Here is a 16,825-nt window from a genome sequence, read left to right as displayed (position 1 = left end):
ATTTTCATCACTCCAAAAAGAGACTTCATACCCATTAGCAGCCATTCCCCATTCCCTCTTTCTCATTCTACCCACCCCAGCCCCTGGCAACCGCCATTCTACTTTCTGTCCCTGTGGATTTGCCTGATGTGTGCATTTTATACCAAAGGAATCACACAACATACGGCCATTTGTGCCTTGCTTCTTTCACTTAGCATAATGTGTTCAAGGTTAACTTATGTTAATAGCATATAATACTATTTCATTCCTTTTTATGGCTGCATGATATTCCATTGTATGGATAGGATATTCCACATTTTGTTTATCCTTTCATAAATTGGTGGATTTGGGGGTTGTTTCCACTTTGGGGCTATTATGAATAATGTTGATATTAACAGTTATGAACCAGTTTTTGTGTGGACGTAGTGCTCTCAGTTCTCTTGGGAATGGGTTGTTAATACAAATATTTTCCAAAACGGATGTACCAGTTTCTCCATGCTAACCAACAATTACAAAAAAATTCCACACCTCCTTTTTAAAGCATTTTTTTTGAAATAGTAGACAAGTATTTATGATAAGTTTTAAAATATTTTCTTGAAGCTTCTTTTTGTTTCCTACTCAAGAGAATTATATTTTGATAAACATGTTTAATTTGACTTGTTATGTAATAAGATTGTTGAGGAATTTTACTTAGGCTATGGATAAGCCCATCTGAATGTTGGAAAAACAGTTAAACTGACAGATATATAATATATGCTTTGGTTTGTTCTGCTTACTAGGAGTGCTATTTGTTTAGCCTTGTAGCTTGTCGATCCAGATAAAATGACCAAATTTGACTGCTTTTGGATGGGATTTGAAAGACTAATTTTCATTGATCTACCCCTTTGAAAGTATTAATAAAGTAGCATCTAAGATTCATACCAAATGATCAACGACTGGTTTGTAAATGGAAGAGGACATTACAAACCATTAAAACTAAATTGCAGAAAAAAACTGGCTTTAATTCATAGGTATAAAAATATGGAGCCATACTAGAAATTAGTACTAAGTAATGATACAGTTACACTTGAACTCTTAGACATTGCTGGTGGAGGAAGATTGCAGAGTGGTTCATATAGCCGCTTTGGAAAACATTTTGGCACTTACTTATAAAATTAAACATACATTTACCATACCACTCAACTTTCCCACTTCTAGGTTTTTGCCCAACAGAACTGAAAACTTATGTCTGTATAAAAATCTGTAGTAGTCTTTTTCACAATTGCTAAAAGCTAGACACAACCCACATGTTGGTAACTGGTAAAATTGATGAGCGAAATGTGTTAGATCATACAAGGGAATATTACTCAGCAATAAAAAAGGAACAAATTGCTGATCTGTGCAACAACATGGATGATCTCAATTCAATTGTATTATGAAAAAAGCTGTACTCAAAAGACTATACACTGTATGATTTTTTTTTTTTTAATATGGCATCATGCAGAAGGCAAAACTATAGAACAGCATACTGATCAGTGGTTGCCTAGGGGAGAGGAGTTGACTACAAAGGGGGCACTGGGAAATATTTTGGGCTAAGGGAGATGTTCTTGATTGTGCTGATACTCTGTGACTGCCAAAACTCCTAGAACTATGTACTAAAAAGAGTGAATTTTATTGTATGTAAGTTATACCTTAATAAACCTTACTTGAAAGCTCTCAGCTTGGGGAATCTCTCCTCCCTCTCTAAAACTGAGTTATTATCTCTTTCTGACAGCTGGGAACACAGAGAGTTGGGAGCAGTTGATGGTATGCATTTGCTTTTTAGTTTTAAAAGGAATGTGACAGAAAAGGTAGACAGTATTTGTTGAACATTATATTTTTTATTTCTCAAATACTTGTATATAGCACTTTATTATAGGCACTGTCGTAGGTGCTTTATAAATATGATAAACTTAACTGGTTTAATTCTCCTAATGACTGAATGAGGTAGATATTGTTATTTTTCCCATTTTACATATAGAAAACAGAAGCACAGAAAGGTAGCAGCTTGTCTAAAGCCACACAGCTAATAAATGGTTCCAACCAGGATTTGAACTAGCATTCTATCTCCAGAGTCCATACTCTTAGTCACTAACTTGGCTTCTTTCTTTCATTAAATATGATCTAATGAAAATTTCCAGTTAATGCTTAAAACTTCCTTTTCCTGGGGTGCCTGGCTGGCTCAGTCAGAAAAGTATGCAACTCTTGATCTCAGAGTCATGAGTTCGAGCCCCATGTTGGGTGTAGAGATACTTAAATAAATAACACTTTAAAAACAAACAACCCTTTTCCATTGATGGTTATGCACACATTAGTTTTCTTTTCTATGTTAATGTGTTACAGAGAAAAAAACGGTACAGTGAAAAAAGAGATATACTTTTTTATTTTAGAGAGAGAGAGTATGGGGGCAGGGGAGAGGGGAGCAGAGAGAGAATCTTAAAGCAAGCTCCACGTTCATCATGGAGCCAGAGGTTGGGCTCAATCCCTAAACCCTGGGATGAAAAAAGATATTTTAAAAGTACAAGAAATCCCACCTTCCTTTTGTTTTTTTTAAATTATGCTTGTGGATTGAAGTTTTTTTTAAGTTTATTTATTTTGAGAGAGAGCACATGCACAAGTTGGGAGGTACAGAGAGAGAGAGAATCCCAAGCAGGCTCCACACAGTCAGCACAAGCCCCACACAGGGCTCAAACTCACACAGTGAGACATGACCTGAGCCGAAGTCGGTCGCTTAGCCAACTGAGCCACCCAGGCGCCCCCCCCCCCCCCCGCACTCGACCTTCCTAATACATGAATTGTTATCATTTTCCTATGTTCTATATATAATTTTTACCAAATCATTTCCTAAACAGTTTCACATTCCCATGTTATGGAGAAGACTACTAACTGGTAGTTGAATTGTAAAGGTTTTACATGTCCAGTTTACTCTCTTCATGGTATAGTAAAGAAAAAAGCAGTAACCAAAATAAGATGGCCTATATTTAGACCATATTTGGTAAAATATCTAAGAATTATTCAGGAATATTTATATAAAATGTGTATTTGAGACAAGAGATATAAATCTGTATAATAATAATAATAATCATCATCATCATCTTGAGCTCTCATGTCTGAGATCGAGCTGTACACTCAGTGGATTTCTTTTCTCTCTAAATTTTTAATTCACTAACACGCATAGCACTGGGTGTTAGCCATTTGTGTGTGTGCATGCACACCTGTATTCACTGTGCTATGCTTATTGACGGTTGTCTGGACTCCTGTATCAAAGAAAGCGTTGGTCATAATTTTTGTGATAAATATTTATTGAATATTCATTTTGTATCACACTGGGAGAAAAGGGTGATTAAGATACATTCTAGCCCTTGCCCTTGAGGTGCTCACAATCTAATGGGGAGGCTGATCTGCAAACCATTACCCTCAGAATAGTGTGATATGCTTCCTGGGGATAGAATGAACGGTCTTAATTACCTAATTCAAAAGTATCATTCACAGTTAAATGCACTTTAAAGTGAGATTTTCTTGGCAGTTGAAAATCAGACTATTCTAATCTGAATCCATTTCTCTTACTGGCAGCCTGATCCTAGAATTCTCTAAGACCTTCAGAGACCTTCAGAATAGAAGTAACCTGTCTGTTCCCTAGTAAGCAGAGCAGTCTTGCCTGTCCTTTGGAATCTACATTTTCACTTGAACCCATGTTTGAAATGGAGGATGTTATTAGGGCACTTAAAAAATGGTCTTTTGCCTCACTAAATTGATTCCCATACTTGTCTGGTGGTGGTTTAAGGCTTTAATAAGGTGTGTTTATTCAGCTAATATAGGCTTAATATATTCCTGACAATACGAGACACAAAATGCAGTCGAACCTTGTAAACTGAGATTGAGGAAAAATTCCTCCTATGAAAAGAAAGTTAAAAGCCACTGATAACCTATGGAGGGCTCAGAGACCATTACTTAACTCCAGAGATATTAATCCAGTTTCTACTACAGTTTTCTCAAGAACTCTTCATATTAAATTGCATGGCTGCACATCACAATTGTATTTGTGTGCAAGATTTCTTCATCTACGTGGACATGTGATGAATTCTTGGTCAGTTTTTGAATTCTTGTGCCAGTTCTTGGCACATTTTGCTCACAAGAAGGAGAATGTTTTCCATTTCTCCTCCTATTGCCTTCCTACCCATCTTCTATCATTGTCTGGGATTTCCCCTGTGGTAGAGAAAGGGTGAGGTGGTGAAGCAGTGAAGGCTGCCCAAATTCCTTTCTGGTTCTTTCAGTTGCCATTTGAAGAACACTAACTGCTCAAATTAATGGAATAAGCATCTTACATAATGGGGGCTATATATTTACCCAGATACTTTGGCTATTGCCTGCAGCAATTTTTTTTTTCCATCCCTGGAGGAGGGATTAGGATTGTGATAATAAGAACTGGTCACCTCCTTTGTTTCAGGAACGTTGCCTGTGTTGCCAACAAAAAAAGAGGCCCACCCAACCGGGGAGGAGTCTTTCTAGTTGGTCCTTCTTTTGCCTCATGCCTTGAAAACCCTGTGGGCTAGAAGCAGCACCCTGAGTCCTGCAGACCTCTGGACTAAGATGCGGCTCCTTTAAGCCTTCAGTGGGTGTTGGGAGGGGCACCGAGGTGGGGCGGGCACTCTGACAGAGAGCTCTGGGCCCCGCCCCTGGAGGAGGCGTTTCTCAGCAGCCCTCCGCACCAATGCCGCCACGGCCCGCCGGGTATTCCTGCTGATTCTGCTCGGACCATAGGGCCCCCAGACCTCTCCCTGCCCAGGGAGCGTAAGTGTCAAACTGCGGGCGGGGGTCAAGCATCCCGTGCCCGTGCCGGAAGTCCTGGTGGACAGTGCAGGGGACTTTCCTGGCCTATCAGAGGCTTAGGTGGCGAAAGAGCGTAAACAATGCCGGCTGCAGTGAGCTAAAGCCTGGGGCATCTGCTCTACTTCTGGGTGGTGACAGCGGCCCTAGGGTGCTTGTTTGGATATGCAGTGGTTGAGCTGTGTCCACGACCCGGCCTTGCCCCAGCCTGGTTCCTCTTGCGGTGAGGAGAGGTTTGCTTTTACTCGAGTGTAACCCCATTGAGCTGGATGGGTGGAGCTGGATCTAGTGTCCTGGGCCTTGGGTCCTTCGCCTGGGATTTGGAGACCTGGGTAGTTTAGGGATGAGTAAGCATTAGATTTTCAGGTACCTTGGTAGAGTTGAGCAGTAACTCTCCAAGTTGACCTAATTCACAGCCAGGTTTTAGCTTTCCAACTCCCCAGAGGCCTGTGTGGCTGTGGGTCCCTCTTTTGGAGACATTAACAGTGATCATCTGCTCCAGAGAGTTCAGTTAATCTTCTGTCCTGCTGATATGAATAGCAGGATGTGTAAGAGATCGCTCAGAGACAGCTCTTTATCCTTCCCCTTCAGAAGGAATTTATGAGAGGCCACCATCCCAGGACTAGGACAGCAAGCACACCCAAGTTTCCTGAGATAACTGCTAGTGAAGCAGTTCAGATTTCTGGAGAATACTCCAGCAAGAGGGTAACGCTTGTCCTTGGTAGTGGGAATTACCTGAGGGCAGTGAGGTTTTTAAATTTAGGGGGAAGGGTTTGTCTTTTTGTTACTGGTACTTAGAGGTGAGCTTTTGTCTGGGTTGGCCAAGTAATAAAAATCTTAACTTTTCTATGACAGTTACATAATTGTTATGCTTCTTTAATCCATTTGTCCTTTCTATATAAGGTTTGAGTAAAGCTCTCTGGGCTTGCCTGTGTATTGTTTTATCCCTATTTCCCTGTTTTATAGTTCTTTTCTTTTCTTTCTTTTTTTGTTTGTTTTTTGTTTTTTTTGTTTGAGTCTATTATCATACTTCATTGGTCATTCAAAGGAGTTGCTTTTGGAGTGGACATTTTCTTCAGATTTCCCTCACACTTATTCTATGCTTCTGCAGTAGCATTTCCTTAACCAGAAGTGAGAGTCCAGGAATGGTAATCAGATCCAGATCTCGTGTATTGTGATAGCGAAGAGCTTTTGTAGGTCAAGAGCTTGGGAATTAGCCATAAAATGGTTTCACTGCCATGGCTTCTTCCCAAGTAGAAAGCTGAAACAGCCTGTTTAGTAGCTTTATGATCATTCTTATAGACTGTCAAGTTAGAGAAACTTAAAAGGATACTCCAGTTGGACCCATGAATGGAACGGCCAAGTTGGTGGACTGAGAGAAAGGAGATCTAGGTTGTAGGCCCAGCTCTAACATTACTCATGACTTGATCTCTTGGTGCCTTACTTTTAGCTGATTGATGAATGAGAAAATGCAGATTGCTTGAGTCTATATGTTATAATAATATATACTTAATAGGTAATTTGTTAATTGAATACTAAACCAAAAAATCGGTTCAAAATTTATTCTAAGTTCTACCTTTAATATGACCTTGGAAACATTTCTTAATCTCTAGTCTAAAAATAAACAATTACATCTAAACCTTTTCAGCAGCAGTGTGGATTATGTGGTATTTGAGCTGTTTGGAAGATGTTTTAGATACAGTAATATGTAAGATTATAATATTTCCGTGGAATAGACTTATTTTAGCTGGCCTCCTTGCTTTTGCTTCTGTTTCATGCTAGTTGTAAAGGCTCCTGAGAGCTCTGAATAATTGAAAGTTATGAACGTTTGTAGTATGACTAGATTGAATGAGCCATAGCAAGCATCATATATAGTTCAAATTAATTTTATTAATGCTTCTCTTTGTTGGCAGTTTTATTTACTCTTAAAGCATCAAACCTTGTTATACAATGACAACTCGGTTTCCTATGTCTGTGTTTATAAAATCCAGAATCCTCTGTTTAATCCTGGTGCCACATTTTCAATCACTTGAAGATCATATTTCTCAAGTCTAAAACTAAACTCATCATATTCCTCACCTCTTCTCCATTCCCCAAAAATAAACAATCCAGAACTCCCGACATTTTTATGTCATTGACACTACTGTTCTCCCAGTCACCTAGACTGGATCCTCCTACTAGACTCTAACTGCTCCCACATCCTTATTTGCTAAGGCTTACGGATTCTCCTTCTTTAATGTAACTCCCTTCAGTCTCCCCTGCCCATCCTTTCCATCCCTAAGACCCCTAATTCTGGCTCCTATTTATCTTTGTCCTGGAGTACTGTGATAATTTTCTAGCAAGATTCTATTTTCTCTTCCTTCCCATCCATTCTACATAGATTTATCTTTCTGAAGTAGATAGGATTATGTCATTGCCCTGCTGCAGTCATCAGCATCTGCTGCTTAGCTTAATATTCAAGATTCTACATGACCTGACCCTAGTCTACCTCTCTGGTCTTAGACTATGGTAAATGGAGCCATTCATTGTTCTTTGAACATGTTCTGTACTTTCCTGTCTCTAAGACTTTCCCTTTCTTATTCTCTCAGCCTAGAATATCTCCTCTTCTACTTCTGTTTGTCTGTTTTTTTGGAAATCCCACCTTTCATTAATCACTGAGTTCAGATACCATCCTTTCTGTGAGATTTTCGCTGACCATACCTCACTTACTGGTGGTTAATCCTGTCTTAGGGAGGCCTGGGTGGCTCAGTCGGTTGAGCATCCAACTTCGGCTCAGGTTATGATCTCACAGTCAATTCGAGCCCTGTGTCAGGCTCTGTGCTGACAGCTCAGAGCCTGGAGCCTGCTTCGGATTCTGTCTCCCTCTCTCTCTGCCCCTCCCTGGCTCATGCTCTGTTCTCTCCCTCAAAAATGAATAAACGTTAAAAAAAATTTTTTTTTAATCCTGTCTTAGAACTCCCATAATCCTTATTTATCCCTTGCTTAAAGCAGTTTCCACACATAATATATTTTGTATTATGATTATTTGTTTAAACTTCTTACTTGTACTCCTGTGAACTTAGGCACCCATAGGAAAATTCAGTGAATGTGAATGCTTTAGGTAAAATTGGAGTAGACTAATTCCTTATTATTAGAAAGGACTCTTAACCTCTGCAGCCAACATATGCACATGTAAAATGATCAGTAGCTTTAACATATCATTTTTTTAAAGTTTATGTATTTATTTGGAGAGAGGGAGCAAGCGAGAGAGAGCAAGAGCGTGAGTAGGAGAGGGGCAGAGAGAATCCCAAGCAGATTCCACACTATCAGCGTGGAGCCTGATGTGGGGCTTGAACTCACGATTCATGAGATCATGAGCTGAAACCAAGAGTCAGACATTTAACCGACTGAGCCACCCGGGCACCCCAACAAATCATTCTTATCTCCTAAGGGCTTCTGTTAGTAAACTTTGTTAGTTTCTTTTTTTTTTTTAAACAGTTTTAATGAAATATAATTTGCATATCACTCACCCATTTTGAAGTGTACAGTTTGGTGGCTTTTAGTATATTTCTAGATTTGTGCAGTCATCACCACAGTTTTAGAACATTTTCATTGCCCCAAAAAGAAATCCCACACTCTTGGGTTGCCTGGGTGGCTCAGCCAGTTGAGCGACCAACTTCGGCTCAGGTCATGATCTCAGAATTTGTGAGTTCGAGCCCCGCGTCGGGCTCTGTGCTGACAGCTCAGAGCCTGAAGCCTGCTTCTGATTCTGTGTCTCCCTCTCTCTCTGTCCCTCCCCTGCTCATGCTCTATCTCTGTCTCAGAAAGAAAGAAAGAAAGAAAGAAAGAAAGAAAGAAAGAAAGAAAGAAAGAAAGAAAAGAAATCCCACACTCTTTAGCCATTACCCTTTTGATAGCCCCAAACACCTCACTCGTAGGCAACCACTGATCCACTTTTTACTTCTATAGACTTGCCTATTCTGGACATTTCATGTAAATGGAATCATACAATATGTGGTTCTTTGAAACTGACTTTTTTTAGTATAATGTTTGCAAGGTGATAAAATACATATACCATAAAATTTACCATCTTAACCATTTTTAAGTATGCAGTTCACTGGTATCAGATACCATGTCAGATTATGTTGTACAACCATCACCACCATCCATTTCCATAATTTTTTTCACTTGGAAAACTGAAACTTTACACCCATTGAACATACCCCAATCCATCTGTTCACTGGCAAAAACCCTTCTGCTTTCTGTCTCTCTGATTTTGACTGTCTCATTTAAGTGGAATGATCTTTGTGGCTGGTTTATTTCACTTTAGCATAATGGCCTCAGGGGTCATCCAGATTATAGCATATGTCAGAATTATTTCTTTTTTAAGGCTAAATAATATTCCATTGTATGTGTAAACCACATTTGGCTTGTCCACTCACCCACTGATGAGCACTTGAGTTGCTTCCACATTTTAGCTATTGTGCATAATGCTGCTATGAAATGAACATGGGTGTACAAATATGTCTTTGAGACCCTGCTTTCAATTCTTTTGGGCATATATACCCAGAAGTAGAATTGCTGGAACATATGGTAATTCTGTTTTTAATTTTTTGAAAAAGTGCCATAGTGTTTTCCACAGCAGCTATACCAAATTACATTCTTTTTTTTTTTTTTTTAATGTTTATTTATTTTTGAGAGAGAGAGACAGAATGTGAGCTGGGGAGGGTCAGGGAGAGTGGGAGACACAGAATCTGAAGCAGTTTCCAGGCTCTGAGCTGTTAGCACAGAGCCTGATATGGGGCTCGAACTCTTGAACTGTGAGATCATGACCTGAGCCGAAGTCAGACACCCAACCGACTGAGCCACCCAGGTGCCCCCCCCCATTTTATATTCTTAACAACAGTGTACAAAGGTTTCAGTTTTTCCACATCCTTGCCAACAATTGTCTTTTTGTTTTGTTTTGTTTTGATAGTAGCCATCCTAATAGATGTGAGGTGGAATCTTAAAATTTTGATTTACATTTCCCTAATGATTAGTGATGTTAAGCATCTTCTCATGTGCCTATTAGCCATTTGTAGATCTTCTTTGGAGAAGTGTCTAGTCAAGTCCTTTGCCCATTCAAAAAATTTTTTTAAGTTTATTAATTTCTTTTGATAGAGAGCATGTACGTGCGTGTGTGCAAGCAAGCAGGGGAGGGGCAGAGAGAGGGAGAGAATCCCAAGCAGGTGTGGGGCTCCACATGGGGCTCCATCTCAGGAACTGTGAGATCATGACCGGAACCAAAATCGAGTCAGACTCCTGACTGACTGAGCCACCCAAGCGTCCCCTTTGCCCATTTTTTAATTGAGTTGTTTGTTGTTGAGTTTTAGGAGTTCTTTATAGTACTTCATTTCTTTTTATTATTGAATAATATTTCATTGTGGTGGATTTTCCATATTCATCAATGGATGGACATTTGGATGGCTCCCATTCTTTGGCTATTGTGAATGTTAGTTTGGTTTCAGTTTGCTGTGTATATTGAAAACAGTACTACATTCCTCTAAAGAAATCATTCAGGCCTTTAACTTACGTGACTTTTCATGAAATCGTTACATTTAATTTTACATGTGTTCTATTTTATACTGACTCTGAGGTTCCTCTTCATTACTTCCTGTATATGTTCTAGATGTTCCCAAGGTTTTTATTTTCCTTTGTGACAATGACTAGTTAAAATTTGCAGAGTTCAGCTTTCAAGCAGTGGTCACTTTAAAGACCACTTCCCCAAATGTTCTAGAATTATAGAAATTTAGAATGAATATGAACTATAGCCATTGTAGTCTAGCATCCTTTTGTTTTTTATTAATCTCAAGGAAAGTTTTTTTGTTTTGTTTTGTTTTTTTGATCAGTTAGTAGAGCCATCTCTCAATGGAATAAGAGCTTTCAGGGGTAAGGGTTGGACTGCATGAATAATCCCAAATTACAATTAAAACTGTAGTCATTCCATTCTTCTTATCCAAAGGCAGGTTAACAGTGTTTTAAGGCCCAATTGGGTAGGTAGGCTTGATTATTAGAGGCAGCTGCTGATTAGGGATGATTTCCCCCTTACCAGCTAACTGTATTTTAAATTTCTCTAAGTTACCTATGTCCTTTTGAAAGAGTCAGATAAACTTGTTTTTCACATTATGCTCATTTACTCTTTCTTTCTTTCTTTCTTTCTTTCTTTCTTTCTTTCTTTCTTTCTTTCTTTCTTTCTTTCTTTCTTGTCTTTATATCTTAACTGAATTAGGTAAGGGGTGCTTGGTGGCTCAGTTGGTTAAGCGTCAGACTTCACATCGGGTCATGACCTTGCAGTTCATGGGTTCGAGTCCCCCATCAGGCTCTGTGCTGACAGCTCAGAGCCTAGAGCCTGCTTTGGATTCTGTGTCTCCCTTCTTTCTGCCCCTCCCCGCTCACCCTCTTTCTTTCTCTCAAAAATAAATAAAAACATTAAAAAAAAAAAAAAAAGACCTGGGTTAGGTAATCACCAAAATAAATCATATTATTTATAAAGGTTGAATAGTTTTCACTATAGATCATCTAGAAACCATATGTAGATAAATTTTAAGAAATTCACCAAACTAGCATTCAAGAAATCTCTTCTAGGCCAGTCTCTCCTACTTAAGTGACCTGGGTAAGACATTGAGCCTTTATTTCCATATATGTAAAAAGAGGATAATTACATTTGCTTTATCCCATGTTGTTCTTTGAGCATTGTGAGGATAGAGATTATTAAGACAAAAAGTTCTTGCTCAAGAGAATCTTACAGGTTAGGAAGAAAGAGCTCATAACTTAGAATAATAGAAAAAAGAAAGAAAACCCAATAAGGTAATAAAACAGTGTGCTTGCATTTACATTGTGAAATGCGTAGAAGCAATTAAATATCTTCCTCACTAGATCCTCACATAAGAAAATTATTGTAAAAATATTTGTAAAATATAAAGTATTATTGAAATATAGATTGGTAGTAACTGTTTTAGGTAGAGACTTTGGGACTGTTGTAAATAGTGCCCTAAAGTCTTTGAAAGTAAAGAGCTTTCGTGTGACCATAAGATTTAGAAGGTTGTGTAGACCAAGAGATTTTAACCTGGGGTTGGAATTCAGGGACTCTATGAACTTGGAAGGAAAAATAATTGCATCTTTATTCTTACCATCTAACTGAAATTTTAGCATTTTCTTCAGTGAAGAATGTAGGCCATAAGCCACAAGAATGACCTGTGTATTTGTTACCAATAGAAGTAATTTTCATAATCACATTATGTGATATATCAAAATATTTTTGTCCAATATAACTTCAAAATTATAGTAATTATAGTAATACACCTGCTGCTAGATTTTATTTAATGTATGGAGAAGTTCGTTTAAAATGTCATTCACATTTTAAAGTAAATATTTTGATAAAATGTAATTAACAATTATGTTTCAAAATTATTTGACATAATCTTACATATTTTATTTTATGCATTAAAAAATATTCTGAAGAAGGTGTCTGTGACTTTACCAGAGGCCTATGGCACAAAAAAGAACCCCTTTTGTACCCTATTTTTTTTAATGTTTTTATTTTACTTTTGAGAGAGAGACGGAGCATGAGCAGGGGAGGGGCAGAGAGAGAGGGAGACACAGAATCCAAACCAGGGGCTCTGGGCTCTGAGCTGTCAGCACAGAGTCCGATGCAGGGCTCAAACTCACTGAGATCATGACCTGAGCCAAAGTCAGATGCTCAACCGACTGAGCCACCCAGGGCCTCCTCCCCCCACTTTTGTACATTCTTAAGACAAAGTGGCATGTATATGTATTAATTCCATTTTACCTTTAAGAAGGAAAGACGGATAGTCTTGCCATCCTCAGGTGCAGGCCACCATCATCTTTGATTTAGATCACTGTATTCTAACTGGTTTCCCTCCATTGTTACTGCCTTCCAAAGCATTCTTTACATTGCTTTTTACATGTACAACATACGGTCTTCAAAAAATGCAAGTTTGGGGGCACCTGGATGGCTCAGTTGGTGAAGCATCCGACTTTTGATTTCAGCTCAGATCATGATCTCATGCTTCATGAGATTGAGCCCTGCATCGGGCTCTGCACTGATGTCACGGAGCCTGCTTGGGATTCTCTGTCTTCCTCTCTCTCTGCCCCTGCCCCCTTCAAAATAAATAAAACATTTTTTAAAATTTTCAAAAAAATGCAAGTTCGATAGCATATGTAATATTTCCTATTTAGAATTCTTCAAAGTTTCATTTTACATTTAGGATAAAGTCCAAATTCCTTAACATTGCTCACAAGATCTTCCAGGGTCTGATCTTGACTTACTTTCTAGCCTGACTTTATATCCTTTTACTTTCTGTGTTGCATTTTATTCTTTAGCCTTGCTGAACTTTGTTCAGATCCTCAAACCACCATAATAAAAGAAGTTAGGTGCTATGGCAGTTTCTAAACCACTATCTCCATTTCTATCCTTGTCTCTGAATGATACGTTTGTGATCCAGTACAGTCCTTTGTACCACATTTTGAGTAGTTTTGAACTATAGTACACACACACGGATGAATTTTACAAATGAAATATTGAATGAAAAAAGTAAGTCATGGAAGACAACACACAGATAATATTTTTCTACAGCTAACAAACAAGCACAGTTAATTTTGTTGTTTAGGGATGTGTGACTGTGACTATGGCGTAGAACTAAACGAACTCCAGGAAAATGCTTCTGTGGGAGAAGGATGGAGTAGGAAAGAAATGCCCAGGTGAAGTAATAATAATGGTAGTGTTCTGTTGTGTGTGTTTTTTTAAGTTTATTTATTTATTTTGAGAGAGAGCACAAGCAGGGGAGGAGCAGAGAGAGAGAGAGGGAGAGAGAGTATCACAAGCAGGCTCTGTGCAGTCAACGCAGAGCCCAACATAGGCTCAAACCCACGAACCACGAGATCACAACCTGAGCCGAAATCAAGAGTCAGACACTTAACCAACTTAGCCACCCAGGCACCCCAATAATGGTAGTGTTCTAATTTTTAGATTGGGTGTTATGTCAATGGGTCAATTTTATTGTAATGCTTCCTAACTCACAAACTGTATATATTTTCTTATAGATGTAAAAAATTAAATTCTAAAGTTAATTTTTTTTTTTTTTTAATTTTTTTTTCAACGTTTTTTATTTATTTTTGGGACAGAGAGAGACAGAGCATGAACGGGGGAGGGGCAGAGAGAGAGGGAGACACAGAATCGGAAACAGGCTCCAGGCTCCGAGCCATCAGCCCAGAGCCTGACGCGGGGCTCGAACTCACGGACCGTGAGATCGTGACCTGGCTGAAGTCGGACGCTTAACCGACTGCGCCACCCAGGCGCCCCTAAAGTTAATTTTAAAATGAAAATAATTAGGGAAGAAAATTAGTGGATAAGGCCTTTTTTTTTTTCTTAATATATCAATCCTGCAAGAAGACCAACACAAAGAGCAGGAGTCCCCAGTGCCACATACATAACACTATATCCATTATTTCAATGGCTGGGGAAGTTTGGGTATGAAGCATGCCTTTCTTTTTAATAGAAAGCAAAACCATAAACACCAACTTTTAAAAACTCAGGCAATAAAGTAGTAGAAGCCATTTCAGAATATATAACACAATGTCATCTAAATTTTACATGAGGCAGTTGGGTTAGATATTCTTTTTCTTAATGGTTTCTAAAAAGCAACCAACAAGAAAAAAAGAAAAAGTATTGCAGTAATCTTACAGAATACTGAAAGATACTGACAGTTCACATTCTCTTGGTTAGAAAATGTGTTGAAAGCTTTCATTGAGTGTTTCTCTTTTTAAAAAGTCAGATAGGAGAGATTGCTTTTGCAGCTCAAACTTATGCCAAGAAAATAACTTTAGAAGTTTTTAACCCAGGCTGCACATTAAAATCACCTGAGAACTTACAAATTTTTTTTATTGAGATGAAATTCACATTACATAAAATTAACTCTCTTAAAGTGAACAATTCAGTTGCATTTTGAATACTCACAGTGTTGTGTCAGCACCATCTCTTTCTAGTTTCAAAACATTTCCATCACACCACAGTAAAACTCCTTACCCATTAAGCAGTTTCTTCCTATTCCTGCTCTTTCTCCAACCCCTGGTACCCCACAGTCTGCATTCTGTCTCTAAGGATTAATCTACTATAGATATTTCATATAAGTGGAATTCTACAATATGGGATCTTTGTGTTTGGTTTCTTTCACTTAGCATCATGTTTGTGAAGTTCATCCATGTGGTAGCCTGTATCAGTACTTCATTCCCTTTTATGGATGAATAATCATTGTACTTACACACCAGAATTTGTTTATTCATCCATTGATGGACATTTGGGCTGTTTATTGGCCCAGGTGACTAGTACTGCTATGAATATGCATGTACATGTACTTGTTGGAATACCTGTTTTCAATTCTTTGGGTATATACCCAGGAGTAGAATTGCAGAGCCATATGATAGTTCTATGTTTAACTTTTTACAGAACTACCAAATGTTTTGTTTTACATGGTGCTTGTACTATTTTCTGTTCCCTTGGGGAACTCTAAAAATACACAGATCTAATAATTTTTATTGTATTTTACAAACGTATTTGTGTATAATTACTTAAAAATTTTTAAATAATTTATTTATTTTTAAATTTACATCCAAGTTACTTAGCATATAGTGCAACAATGATTTGAGGAGTAGATTCCTTAATGCCCCTTACCCATTTAGCCCATCCCCCTCCCACAACCCCCCAGCAACCCTCCGTTCTCTATGTTTAAGAGTCTCTCATGTTTTGTCCCCCTCCCTGTTTTGATACTGTTTTTGTTTCCCTTCCCTTATGTTCATCCGTTTTGTATCTTAAATTCCTCATTATGAGTGAAGTCATATGATCTTTGTCTTTCTCTAATTTCACTGAGCATAATACCCTCTAGTTCCATCCACGTAGTTACAAATGGCAAGATTTCATTCTTTTTGATTGCCGAGTAATGCTCCACCATATATATATATATACACACCACATCATCTTTATTCATTCATCCATCGATGGACATTTGGGCTGTTTCCATACTTTGGCTGTTGTCGATAGCACTGCTATAAACATTGGGGTGCATGTGCCCCTTTGAAACAGCATACCTGTATCCCTTGGATAAATACTTAGTAGTGCAGTTGCTGGGTCGTAGGGTAGTTCTATTTTTAATTTTTTGAGGAACCTCCATACTGTTTTCCACAGTAGCTGCACCAGTTTGCATTCCCACCAGCAGTGCAAAAGAGATCCTCTTTCTCCTCATCCTCACCAACATCTGTTGTTGGCTGAGTTGTTAATGTTAGCCATTCTAACAGGTGTCAGGTGGTATCATTGTGGTTTTGATTTGTATTTCCCTGATGATGAGTGATGTTGAGCATTCTTTCATGTGTTGGTTGGCTCTCTGGGTGTCTTCTTTGGAGAAGTGTCTATTCATGTCTTTTGCCCATTTCTTCACTGGATTCTTTGTTTTTTGGGTGTTGAGTTTGATAAGTTCTTTATAGATTTTGGATACTAACCCTTTATCTGATATGTCGCTTGCAAACATCTTCTCCCATTCTATCGGTTGCCTTTTAGTTTTGCTGATTGTTTCCTTCGCTGTGCAGAAGCTTTTTATTTTGATGAGGTCCCGGTAGTTCATTTTCGCTTTTGTTTCCCTTGCCTCTGGAGACGTGTTGAGTAAGAAGTTGGTGCGCCCGAGGTCAAAGAGGTTTTTGTCTGCTCTCTCCTCTAGGATTTTGATGCTTCCTGTCTTATGTTTAGGTCTTTCATCCATTTTTGAGTTTATTTTTTTGTATGGTATAAGAAAGTGGTCCAGGTTCATTCTTCTGCATGTCACTGTCCAGTTTTCCCAGCACCATTTGCTGAAGACACTGTCTTTATTCCATTGGATAGTCTTTCCTGCTTTGTCAAAGATTAGTTGGCTATACGTTTGGGGGTCATTTCTGGGTTCTCTTTTCTGTTCCATTGATCTGAGTGTCTGTTTTTGTG

General features: G+C 38.5%; 1 protein-coding gene across 5 annotated transcripts in view; it reads left to right on the top strand.

The window, feature by feature from the left end:
* The window catches only part of CKAP5 (cytoskeleton associated protein 5), a 112,995-nt gene that overhangs the window by 20,152 nt on the left and 76,018 nt on the right, over positions 1–16,825 (top strand). Inside the window, exon 1 of one of the 5 annotated variants that reach the window (XM_015537545.2) lies at positions 4,693–4,788. The exons of 2 other annotated variants lie outside the window; for them this stretch is intronic. The gene's annotated coding sequence lies outside the window, so the exon portion shown is untranslated. Of the gene's footprint in view, positions 1–4,692; positions 4,789–4,953; positions 5,048–13,312; positions 13,564–16,825 lie in introns of those variants that run through there. 2 more of the 5 variants (XM_015537546.2, XM_042957779.1) reach the window with 2 other exon arrangements.

The sequence above is a fragment of the Panthera tigris genome, chromosome D1, assembly GCF_018350195.1.
Source record: "Panthera tigris isolate Pti1 chromosome D1, P.tigris_Pti1_mat1.1, whole genome shotgun sequence".
Taxonomy (NCBI): domain Eukaryota; kingdom Metazoa; phylum Chordata; class Mammalia; order Carnivora; family Felidae; genus Panthera; species Panthera tigris.
Note: the sequence above shows the minus strand (reverse complement) of the source record. Positions and strands in the feature narration are given on the sequence as shown.